This window comes from Capra hircus, chromosome 11 (genome assembly GCF_001704415.2).
Source record: "Capra hircus breed San Clemente chromosome 11, ASM170441v1, whole genome shotgun sequence".
Lineage (NCBI taxonomy): Eukaryota > Metazoa > Chordata > Mammalia > Artiodactyla > Bovidae > Capra > Capra hircus.
Genome location: NC_030818.1, coordinates 36676697 through 36689184, shown reverse-complemented (window position 1 = coordinate 36689184; position 12488 = coordinate 36676697).

Genomic DNA, 12488 nt, shown 5'->3' with positions numbered 1-12488 from the left:
TCCATCTTTTCCCCATCTATTTGCCATTAAGTGATAGGACTGGATGCCATGATCTTAATTTTTTCAGTGTTGAGATGTTGAGTCATAAGTCAGCCTTTTTATTCTCCTCTTTCATCTTCATCAAGAGGCTCTTTAGTTCCTCTTCACTTTCTGCCATTAGGGTGGTATCATCTGCATATCTGAGGTTGTTATTTCTTCTAGTCATCTTGATTCCAGCTTCTGCTTCATCCAGCCTGGCATTTTGCATGATGCTGCTGGTGCTGCTAAGTCACTTCAGTCGTGTCCAACTCTGTGCGACCCTATAGATGGCAGCCCACCAGGCTCCCCCGTCCCTGGGATTCTCCAAGAACACTGGAGTGGGTTGCCATTTCCTTCTCCATTCGCATGATGCACTCTGCATATAAGTTAAATAAGCTGGGTGACAATATACAGCCTTGATGTACTCCTTTCCCAGTTTTGAACCAGTCCATTGTTCCCATGTCCAGTTCTAACTGTTGCTTGTTGACCTGCATACAAGTTTCTCAGAAGGCAGGTAAGGTAGTCTGATATTCCCATCTCTTGAGGAATTTCCTACAGTTTGTTGTGATCCACCCTTAGGTTTAATAATTTGCTAGGAGTCACAGAATTTACTAAAGCTCTTATACTCACAGTTACAGTTTATTATAGTGAAAGGATACACATTAAAATCAGCAAAGTTATAAGGTGCATAGGGCAGGTCCAGGAGAGATCCAAGCGTGAGCGTCCAGTTGCCTCCCCATGGACTTGTGGACAGAACTAACTTCTCTCGGTCCTATGTTACAGATACATGAAATATTATCACCTGGGCTTTTGTGTCCAAACCTGAGTTTGGTGTCTAGAATTTTTATTGAGCTTGGTCATACAGCCATGGTTGACTGCCTGCATGGCTGACCTTTGTCTCCAGAGCCTGTAGTGGTCAAACTAAAACTGCATGGCTCAGGACCCACCCTCAAATGATCATATTGTTGCATTGACTATCTGGCATGGCCCAAGGTCCCCAGGTCAACAAAGACACACTTATCAGTCAGGATATTCCAGAGTCTTAGAAGTGACCTTATAGGAGCCAAGAGTAAAGGTCATTCCTCTCTTTGAAGTGAAGACAAAGTGAAGTAAAGTTGCTCAGTCGTGTCCGACTCTTTGTGACCCCATGGACTGTAGCCTACCAAGCTCCTCTGTCCATGGGATTTTCCAGGCAATAGTACTGGAGTGGGTTGCCATTTCCTTCTCCAGGGGATCTTCCTGACCCAGGGATCGAACCCGGGTCTCCCACATTGTAGACAGACACTTTACCGTCTGAGCCACCAGGGAAGCCCTTCCTCTCTTTAGTCAGGGTTAATACTTTATTACACAAGCATGTAGGGTTATAGAATCCTAATTTAAAAAACAGAACAGAGGAAACCCTTAAGGCAAGCAGACATCTGATTGAGATTTTTCTTTCGTCCTTGTAGCTCAATGATACTTTCAGTTCAGTTCAGTTCAATCGCTCAGTCGTGTCTGACTCTTTGCAGCCCCATGAATCGCAGCACGCCAGGCCTCCCTGGTCATCACCATCTCCCGGAGTTCACTCAGACTCACGTCCATCGAATCCGTGATGCCATCCAGCCATCTCATCCTCTGTCGTCCCCTTCTCCTCCTGCCCCCAATCCCTCCCAGCATCAGAGTCTTTTCCAATGAGTCAACTCTTTGCATGAGGTGGCCAAAGTACTGGAGCTTCAGCTTTAGCATCATTCCTTCCAAAGAAATCCCAGGGCTGGTCTCCTTCAGAATGGACTGGGTGGATCTCCCTGCAGTCCAAGGGACTCTCAAGAGTCTTCTCCAGCACCACAGTTCAAAAGCATCAATTCTTCTGCACTCAGCCTTCTTCACAGTCCAACTCTCACATCCATACATGACCGCAGGAAAAACCATAGCCTTGACTAGACGGACCTTAGTCGGCAATGTAATGTCTCTGCTTTGGAATATGCTATCTAGGTTGGTCATAACTTTTCTTCCAAGGAGTAAGCATCTTTTAATTTCATGGCTGCAGTCACCATCTGCAGTGAGTTTGGAGCCCAAAAAAATATAAAGTCTGACACTGTTTCTACTGTTTCCCCATCTATTTCCCATGAAGTGATGGGACCAGATGCCATAATCTTTGTTTTCTGAATGTTGAGCTTTAAGCCAACTTTTTCGTTCTCCTCTTTCACTTTCATCAAGAGGCTTTTTAGCTCCTCTTCAATTTCTGGCATAAGGGTGGTGTCATCTGCATATCTGAGGTTATTGATATTTCTCCCGGCAATCTTGATTCCAGCTTGTGTTTCTTCCAGTCCAGTGTTTAGTGTATATAAAAATTACTATACCACAAATTTCATGTACTAGACATCCTAAATGATGTGAAGGACTTTCAAAGGACTTTTTACTTTACAGCTTGACTTTTAAAAATTTCCTTCTCACTTTACCCAGCTCCCACCACAATGACATACTGAAGCCTCTAAATACCAAAGCAGAAATAAGCATAGAGAAACAGAAACAACCTAAATAAGGAAATTGTTTTTTTCAGTAGAGCTTAATCTGGAAACTCAGCATCCGTTAGAGCCACAATTAAGATTCTAGCCTAAAAAACTCTATAAGGTCATAGGCTTCTTCAACTCATTTGCTTGTGATTGTGAAACAAAGAGCTGAGAACTCTGGGCATCATTTTTGGGTTGTTTCCTTCTAGTGCAAAGTTGACTAAAGAGTGAGGAAATGTGATTACCTAAGAGTAAAATGTTAGGCATTCTTTATGTACAGAATTTAAAAAGATAGTTTACAGAATCATTTGAAGAAAGTTTTATAATAAAGAAGTTAATCGGGCTTCTCTGGTGGTCCAGTGGTTAGGAATCTGCCTGGCAATGCAAGGGACACCAGTTCATCCCTGGTCCAGGAAGATCGCACATGCCGCAAAGCAGCTAAGCACATGTGCCACAACTACTGAGCCAGAGCTCTGGAGCCCACGAGGTGCAACTACTGATCCCTCAAGCTGCAAGTACCTAACCGTGCACCTTAGAGCCTGTGCTCCACTGCAGGAGAAGCCATCACGATGGGAAGCCTATGCCTCACAACTGGAGAGGAGCCTGTGTGCAGCTACAAAGAACCCGTGCAGCCAAAAAACTGAGTACATAAATCATTTTTAAAAATGTTTCCCAAAAAAGTTAATCATCACAAGCAAGCGAAAAGTAACAGGAAGGGGATAAGAGAGGATGAGATGGTTGGATGGCATCACTGACTCAATGGACATGAGTTTGAGCAAGCTCCAGGAGTTGATAATGGACAGGGAAGCCTGGCATCCTGCAGTCCATGGGGTCACAGTCGGACATGACTGAGCGAATGAACTGAACTGAAAAAGCAAACTATTTTCTCTCTTCCTCACAAAATTCACTCTTTCAGAGGTGTGAAGTCTGGTTATCCATCTTTGACTTTGTTGTACATATAACAGCACTGGACTCTGCCTTCCTGGATGAAATACTATAGATCACCTTCAGCCAATGGCATTCTCTCCATAAATCTTAATAAGTTAGCAATAAATTTCTCTGGTCAAAAGCGCTTTTTTCCCTTCCTTTTTTACATTTTGATTTATAGCATGCCCTTTCCTGGGTGATTCTCCCTAATGGTTACATGTAGCCTGTGTCCTCTTTATACCATGAATTCAAATACCAGTGAAATATCCTCTTACTAATAAGTATATTTTTTATATAACACATTAGTAATTAACTTGGCTAATTTTCTTTTTCAAAAAACAAACCTTTGTTGCACAATAGATTAAACCAATAGTTTCCAGACTTTATGATTTCATAGACTAGGAAAATTCCCAAAGTTTTTTCTGGGGGAACTAACATAGAGTTGTCAAATATTTTCTTTTGCCAAGTAAAGACTCTACAAGGAAAAAAAGATCCCTAAAATCTAGTATCAGAATTATTTTACAAAAGAACATTTTTGTAGTTAATACATGAGTTACTCAATATGATTTACTGATTTGTCTTATTTTTCTACTTACATCCTACTTTTTATTTTCAGGTTCAAGATCATTCTTTTAGTAATAATTTCAGAGAAGGTCAGTGGGTAATACAGGCCATTACTGTAAGTGATTAAAACCATGGACTCTGGGGAACAATGCCTATGCTTGCAGCTGAATCCTACCAAAAATTTAGAGAAGAGCTAACACCTATCCTGCTTTCAAACTCTTCCAGAAAATTGCAGAGGAAGGTAAACTTCCAAACTCATTCTATGAAGCCACCATCACCCTAATACCAAAACCTGACAAAGATGCCACAAAAAAAGAAAACTACAGGCCAATATCACTGATGAACATAGATGCAAAAATCCTTAACAAAATTCTAGCAGACAGAATCCAACAACATATTAAAAAGATCATAAAAACATCATGACCAAGTGGGCGTTATCCCAGGGATGCAAGGATCCTTTAATATCCACAAATCAGTCAATGTGATACACCATATTAACATATTGAAAGACAAAAACCATATGATTATCTCAGTAGATGCAGAGAAAGCCTTTGACAAAATTCAACATCCATTTATGATTTTAAAAAACCCTCCAGAAAGCAGGAATAGAAGGAACATACCTCAACATAATAAAAGCCATATATGATAAACCCACAGCAAACATTATTCTCAGTGGTGAAAAATTGAAAGCATTTCCCCTAAAATCAGGAGCAAGATAAGGGTGCCCACTCTCACCACTACTATTCAACATAATTTTGGAAGTTTTAGCCACAGCAATAAGAGAAGAAAAAGAAAAAAGGAATCCAGATTGGAAAAGAAGTAAAACTGTTTGTAGATGATATGATCCTCTACTTAGAAAGACTCCACCAGAAAATTACTAGAACTAATCAATGACTATAGTAAAGTTGCAGGATATAAAATTAACACACACAAATCCCTTGTATTCCTATACACTAACAATGAGAAAACAGAAAGAGAAACTAAGAAAACAAATCCATTCACCATTGCAACGAAAAGAATAAAATACTTAGGAATAAATCTACCTAAAGAAGCAAAAGACCTATATATAGAAAACTATAAAACACTGATGAAAGAAATCAAAGAGGACATAAATAGATTGAGAAATATACCATGTTCATGGATTGGAAGAATCAATATAGTGAAAATGAGTATACTACCCAAAGCAATCTATAGATTCAATGTAATCCCTATCAAGCTACCAACAGTATTTTTCAGAGAACTAGAACAAATAATTTCACAATTTGTATGGAAATGCAAAAAACCTTGAATAGCCAAAACAATCTTGAGAAAGAAGAATGGAACTGGAGGAATCAACCTGTCTGACTTCAAACTATACTACAAAGCTATAGCCATCAAGACAGTTTGGTACTGGCACAAAGACAGAAATATAGATCAATGGAACAAAATAGAAAGCCCAGAGATAAATCCACACACCTGTAGACACCTTATCTTTGACAAAAGAGGCAAGAATATACAATGGAGAAAAGACAATCTCTTTAACAAGTGGTGCTGGGAAAACTGGTCAACCACTTGTAAAAGAATGAAACTAGAACACTTTCTAACACCATACACAAAAATAAACTCAAAATGGATTAAAGATCTAAACATAAGACCAGAAACTATAAAACTCTTAGAGGAAAACATAGGCAAAACACTCTGACATAAATCACAGCAAGATCCTCTATTACCCACTTCCCAGAGTAATGGAAATAAAAGCAAAAATAAACAAATGGGACCTAATTAAACTTAAAAGCTTTTGTACAACAAAGAAAACTGTAAGCAAGGTAAAAAGACAGCCTTCAGAATGGGAGAAAATAGTAGCAAACGAAGCAACTGACAAAGAATTAATCTCAAAAATATACAAGCAACTTCTGCAGCTCAATTCCAGAAAAATTAATGACCCAATCAAAAAATGGGCCAAAGAACTAAACAGACATTTCTCCAAAGAAGACATACAGATGGCTAACAAACACATGAAAAGATGCTCAACACCACTCATTATCAGAGAAATACAAATGAAAACCACAATGAGGTACCATCTCATGGCAGTCAGAATGGCTGCTGTCAAAAAGTCTACAAACAATAAATGCCGAAGAGGGTGTGGAGAAAAGGGAACCCTCTTACATTGTTGGTGGGAATGCAAACTAGTACAGCCACTATGGAGAAACAGTGTGGAGATTACTTAAAAAACTGGAAATAGAACTGCCATACGACCCAGCAATCCCACTGCTGGGCATACACACTGATGAAACCAGAACTGAAGGAGACACATGTACCCCAGTGTTCACTGCAGCACTGTTTACAACAGCCAGGACATGGAAGCAACCTAGATGTCCATCAGCTGACAAATGGATAAGAAAGCTGTGGTACATATACACAATGGAATATTACTCAGCTATTAAAAAGAATGCATTTGAATCAGTTCTAATGAGGTGGATGAAACTGGAGCCTATTATACAGAGTGAAGTAAGTCAGAAAGAAAAACACCAATACAGTATACTAACACATATATATGAAATTTGGAAAGATGGTAACGATGCCCCAAATGTGAGACAGCAAAAGAGACAGATGTAAAGAACAGTCTTTTGAACTCTGTGGGAGAAGACAAGGGTAGGATAATTTGAGAGAATAGCATTGAAACGTGTATATTATCATATGTGAAATAGATCTCCAGTCCAGGTTCAATGCATGAGACAGGGTGCTCAGGGCTGGTACACTCAGATGACCCTGAGGGATATGATGGAGAGGGAGGTGGGAGGAAGGGGTTCAGGATGGGGAACACATATACACCTATGGCTGATTCATGTCAATGTATGGCAAAAACCACTACAATATTGTAAAGTAATTAGCCTCCAATTAAAAAAAAGGAATGCCTGTGCTTGAATCCCCATTTGGCTACTGACTAGCTGTGTGACCTTGGGCAAGTTACTTAACCTCCCTGTGTATTAGTGTCATCATTTCTAATATGGTAAATATTAATAATATCTTAAACTGTCATGGAGATTACTGAGTGAAAACATACAAAGCACTTAGAATAGTACCCTGTAAAATTGTATTACATAGCACTTATTGTTATTATTAAGCTGTATATGTTAGAAAATGTCCATGTTTTGTCTTCATTCTTGAATTACAGTTTAATTAAGCATGAAATACTGTGTTGACCATTATTGCCTTTAGCATTTCAAGATATTACTCCACCATCTTCTTAACATCTGTTGTTGTGAATGCAAAGTCTGTTGCCATTGCGATTGCCTTCCCTTTATAGGCAAGAATCTCTTTTCTGTATTTGCTTCAAAGCTTTCTTTCTTTATACTTGATGTTCTGTGGTTTCATTATTATGTGTTCATGTGTGAGTTTAATTGCATTTTTCTAGCTCAAAATTATTTGCTCCTACAAATTGAAGACTCACATCTTTCTTCAGTCCTAGAAAATTCTTAATCATTGTGTAAATTAGGATGAGATTCTGCTGCAAGTGACAAAAGCAAACCAAAATACCCAGAAAAACTCTGAATCAGAGTAATGTATATAAGATAGAAGTTTCTTTCTCACATAAATTAGGCCTTTCGGGTGGTGTTTGATGATGCCATGGGCTCAGGGACCCTTCTATTTTATTGTTCCACCATGCTCCGCAAGTAGATTCTCTGCTCAAACCTTAGCATCTGCATTCCAGTTACTAGGAAGGAAAAAGTATAAAGAAGGGCCTACCTTCTCCCTTTAAGTATATTTCTGGAAGCTGTTCTGCTGTTTTAGTTATATCTCAGAACACAGTCATATGGTCAGTCCAGATACAAGGGAAGCTGGAAAGTACTGTCTTTAGGCAACCAAATTCCCAGCTGAAAATGGGTGATTCTATGAATAAGGCAGAGGGAGAGATTGGTTACTGGAAACAAGTAGTAGTCTCCCTCATAACCATTTTTCTGGTTGCAGATTTCTCACGTATTCCCTCTATTATGTCCTTCTGGAACTCTCCATAACATTACATTCTAACATTCTGTTCTCTTTGCCTCCTTCTAATATGTTTTACTCTTTTTGTATTATATTCTGTGAGATTTATTCAGCTTTATCTTCCAATTTACTGCTTTTCTTTTGAGCTATGTTTTGTCTACTGAGTTAAGTTTTTTTTTAATGATATATATTTTATTGAAGTATAGTTGATTTACCATATTATATTAAATTCTGGTGTACAGCATGGTGATTCATATTTTAACAGAGTATACTCCATTAAAAGTTATTACAAGATAATGGCTATAATTCCTTGTGCTACACAGTATATCCTTATTATTTACCTATTTGATACATAGGAGTTTGTATCTCTAAGTCCCATACCCCTAATTTGCCCCTCCCCATTACCTCTCTCCTTTGGTTACAGCTAGTTCTTTTTTTTTTTACAACTAGTTGTGTTCTAGATCTGTGAGTCTGTTTCTGTTTTGCATATACATTCATTTGTATTATTTTTTAGATTTCACATATAAGTAATATCATACAGTAGTATTTATTGTTCTTTGACTTACTTCACTTAGTACAATACTCTCTAGGCCCATCCATATCACTGCAAAAAATGATATTTTTTTTATCTTTAGAATTTCTGTAACTTTTCCCCTGAAATTTGCCTGTTATTTTTTACTGTATAGTTTTTATTCTTTTATGTCTCAAATCATTTAAGTGTGCTGTACTTATTTCATAGTCTCTCTGCCCTACTGTCTGTAATTCTTGGGGGAATGAATTCTCCTAACTTCTTCCCATAAAATAGATAGACACACACACACACACACACACACACACACACACACACGCACGTCACTGATATGTGACTGATAGTCATAGTGTTAGTCACTCAATCTTGTCCAACTCTTTGCAACCCCATGGACTGTAGCCTGCCAGGTTCCTCTGTCCATGGAATTCTCCAGGCAAGAATACTGGAGTGGATGGCCATTCCCTTCTCCAGGGGATCTTCCTGACGCAGGGATTGAGCCCAGGTCTCCTGCTTTGCAGACAGATTCTCTACCATCTGAGCCACCAAGAAAGCCCTGTGTGTGTGTATGTGTTTTCATCTCCTCTTGGGCATTTCTTTCTATACTGTCTCATGTATCTAGGATTGTAAAGAGTTATTATGGAGCAGTTTTGTATTTGTCTCTACCGGCAGCCTTCAGGTTTTCGTGATTTGAGCCAGCTTTTCTATTGCTATCTGTTTCAGTTTCCAGCACTATTCATGAATGCACATTTGGCCTACATGCCTGTTCTCAGTTCAGTTTGGGAGATACGTCATGTGGGTGGTAATCATTCTTCTCTCTCCCCTAATTCTCAAGCTAATGAGAGGAGATATTCTAGAATCCTTTTCAAAGCAGCAAATCTCTTCTGGAATCCTGGCTGTATGTTAACCCCAACTCCACTGCTTGGAATCTCAGCTCCCTTTTCAGCTCCGATATTAAAATCCTAGCCCTTAAGTTCAACTTCTAATTCCACTTCTTCAGTTGCCTCTTTAGCCTCACTCTTTACTCACCACTTTTTAGCATTCTCTTTATTTCTGGTATTTGAGAATTTTTATTTCTTGTTTTAGTGCTTAGTTGTATATTTCAACTTTTGAAATATATTTTATTGAGCTTTTATCTGTGTTAGGCATGATTGGTGTTTTCCATGTCAACTTAGTCCATCATAGTGATAAAAACTCTGGCAAAGAGAATTTTAATTCCCCAAAGCAATAGAATGAAAATCTTTCAATAAAAGTGTTGAAATTATTTGCTTTGATGCTTCTTATACTGTCTTTGTTTACTCATTTGTGATGAGCCAGCATTGCCCTGTGGTTGACATTTTGGAATTAATGGACAAGAGTATTGGGATTAGATTCAGGTCCTCGCTCTGTTGCTTGGTAATTGCAGACTTGGGGAAATTACTTAAATTCTCTGAACCTATGATTAGCTGTAAATTTGACATAGTATTATTTGCCTGCTTCATAGAAGTTTTATAAGGATCAAATGAGATATTAGACTAAAAAATATATTAAAGCTTAAATCACAATAATGTAAATTTATGGTATTATTAATAGCAGTGTCAGGGATTGAAACCATTAACACATTCATTAAGAAGGTTTTAAAATATTATGTGAAGAATTATGGTTTGTTTGATTTGTTATTGTTGTTTAGTTGCTGAGCTGTGTCCAACTCTCTGTGACCCCCATTAATGAAACAACTTTTACCTATTTCCTGGTAAAAGCTATCATTCTATGAAAATACCTAATAAGGGAACTACATGGAAACATTCAAATATTCTGGCAAAATTTAAGAGCAGCACTTACACTGACAGGCAGTTATAAGTTTAATAGACTGTAGAATTCATTGTGGAGAGACTCTTAGCAGTTAGAAACAGAATTGAACCTGAAAGTCATCATTGCATTTTGTTATTGTTTATTCAAACAATGGATACTGAAAGTCCAATTACTATTTTGTACGGAAACATAAAACCTTTATATAATGCAGAAAAGATGTCCTCATACTTGAAAATATTGAAAATGACAGACCTAGCCTATGGCAGTAGTCCACTAACTGGATCCAGACCCTCTATCCTTCACTAAAGCATGTTGTCTAAGGCAGAAGGACTGTAGCAATGCTCAGTGATTATCAGTCAACTGCGAGGTCTATCTCAGAGTATCTGTGGTCTACTCATAATTAAAGTACTAAGTTTACAAATGATTTACTTAAAGAAAATTAAAGATTGACTCAAGATGGCAGACTGATGATATACCTTTATCACTGCATACTAAATCTCATGTGTGTGTGAGTCACTCAGTCATATCCAACTCTTTTGGAGCCCCATGGTTGGGGCCCGTCAGGCTCCTCCATCATGGGATTTTATAGGAAAGAATACTGGAGTGGGTTGCCATTCCCTTCTCCAGGGGATTTTCTCGACCCAGGGATTGAACCCAGGTCTCCCGCTCCTGCATGGCAGGCAGGTTCTTTACTGTCTGAGCCACTGATTTGGGCTAAATCTCATAAAAATAGTTAAATATTGGAATTCTTTGTCTGTTTTGTAACGAGACACCAGCTATTCCAGAGTTCTAGCTTTATGCAAATTTCAGTTCCAGCTCTCTACTTTGGAGGGTATAAGGTTCCAATTCTGTTCCAATGTGAATTAAAATTCAAGTCCAAAGCCTTTTCTTTTCTTTAAATAGTGTATTCAGTTCAGTTCAGTCGCTCAGTCATGTCTGACTCTTTGCGACCCCATGAAATGCAGCACACCAGGCCTCCCTGTTCATCACCATCTCCCGGAGTTCACTCAGACTCACATCCATCGAGTCCGTGATGCCATCCAGCCATCTCATCCTCGGTCGTCCCCTTCTCCTCCTGCCCCCAATCCCTCCCAGCATCAGAGTCTTTTCCAATGAGTCAACTCTTCGCATGAGGTGGCCAAAGTACTGGACTTTCAGCTTTAGCATCATTCCTTCCAAAGAAATCCCAGGGCTGGTCTCCTTCAGAATGGACTGGGTGGATCTCCTTGCAGTCCAAGAGACTCTCAAGAGTCTTCTCCAGCACCACAGTTCAAAAGCATCAGTTCTTCGGCTCTCAACCTTCTTCACCGTCCAACTCTCACATCCATACATCACCACAGGAAAAACCATAGCCTTGACTAGACGGACCTTAGTTGGCAAAGTAATGTCTCTGCTTTTGAATATACTATCTAGGTTGGTCATAACTTTCCTTCCAAGGAGTAAGCGTCTTTTAATTTCATGGCTGCAATCACCATCTGCAGTGATTTTGGAGCCCCCAAAAATAAAGTCTGACACTGTTTCCACTGTTTCCCCATCTATTTCCCATGAAGTGATGGGACTGGATGCCGTGATCTTCGTTTTCTGAATGTTGAGCTTTAAGCCAACTTTTTCACTCTCCTCTTTCACCTTCATCAAGAGGGTTTTTAGATCCTCTTCACTTTCTGGCATAAGGGTGGTGTCATCTGCATATCTGAGGTTCTTGATATTTCTCCCGGCAATGTTGATTCCAGCTTGTGTTTCTTCCAGTCCAGCGTTTCTCATGATGTACTCTGCATAGAAGTTAAATAAGCAGGGTGACAATATACAGCCTTGACGTACTCCTTTTCCTATTTGTGTGTACTTTAACAAATTTTTTTTCAAGTCCATAGCCTTTAAGACCTCTCTCCAAATCTTCTAACAACCTCCATTCCTTTCCCCAACACACCAAAGCATGTTAAAATAATGAGGTAGTCTACAAATGAACTTATTTACAAAACAGAAACAGATTGACAGAAAAAAAACTTATGGTTACCAAAGGGAAAAGAGGGTTGGGTAGGGGTAAATTACGAGTTTGGGATTGTCAGATATGAATTATTATATATAAAATAGACAGGGTCCTCTGGTACAGGGAAGTATATTCAATATCCTGTAATAAACCAAGATGAAAAAGGAATATGTACATGTATGTATAACTGAATCACTTTGCTGTACACCAGAAACTAGCCCAG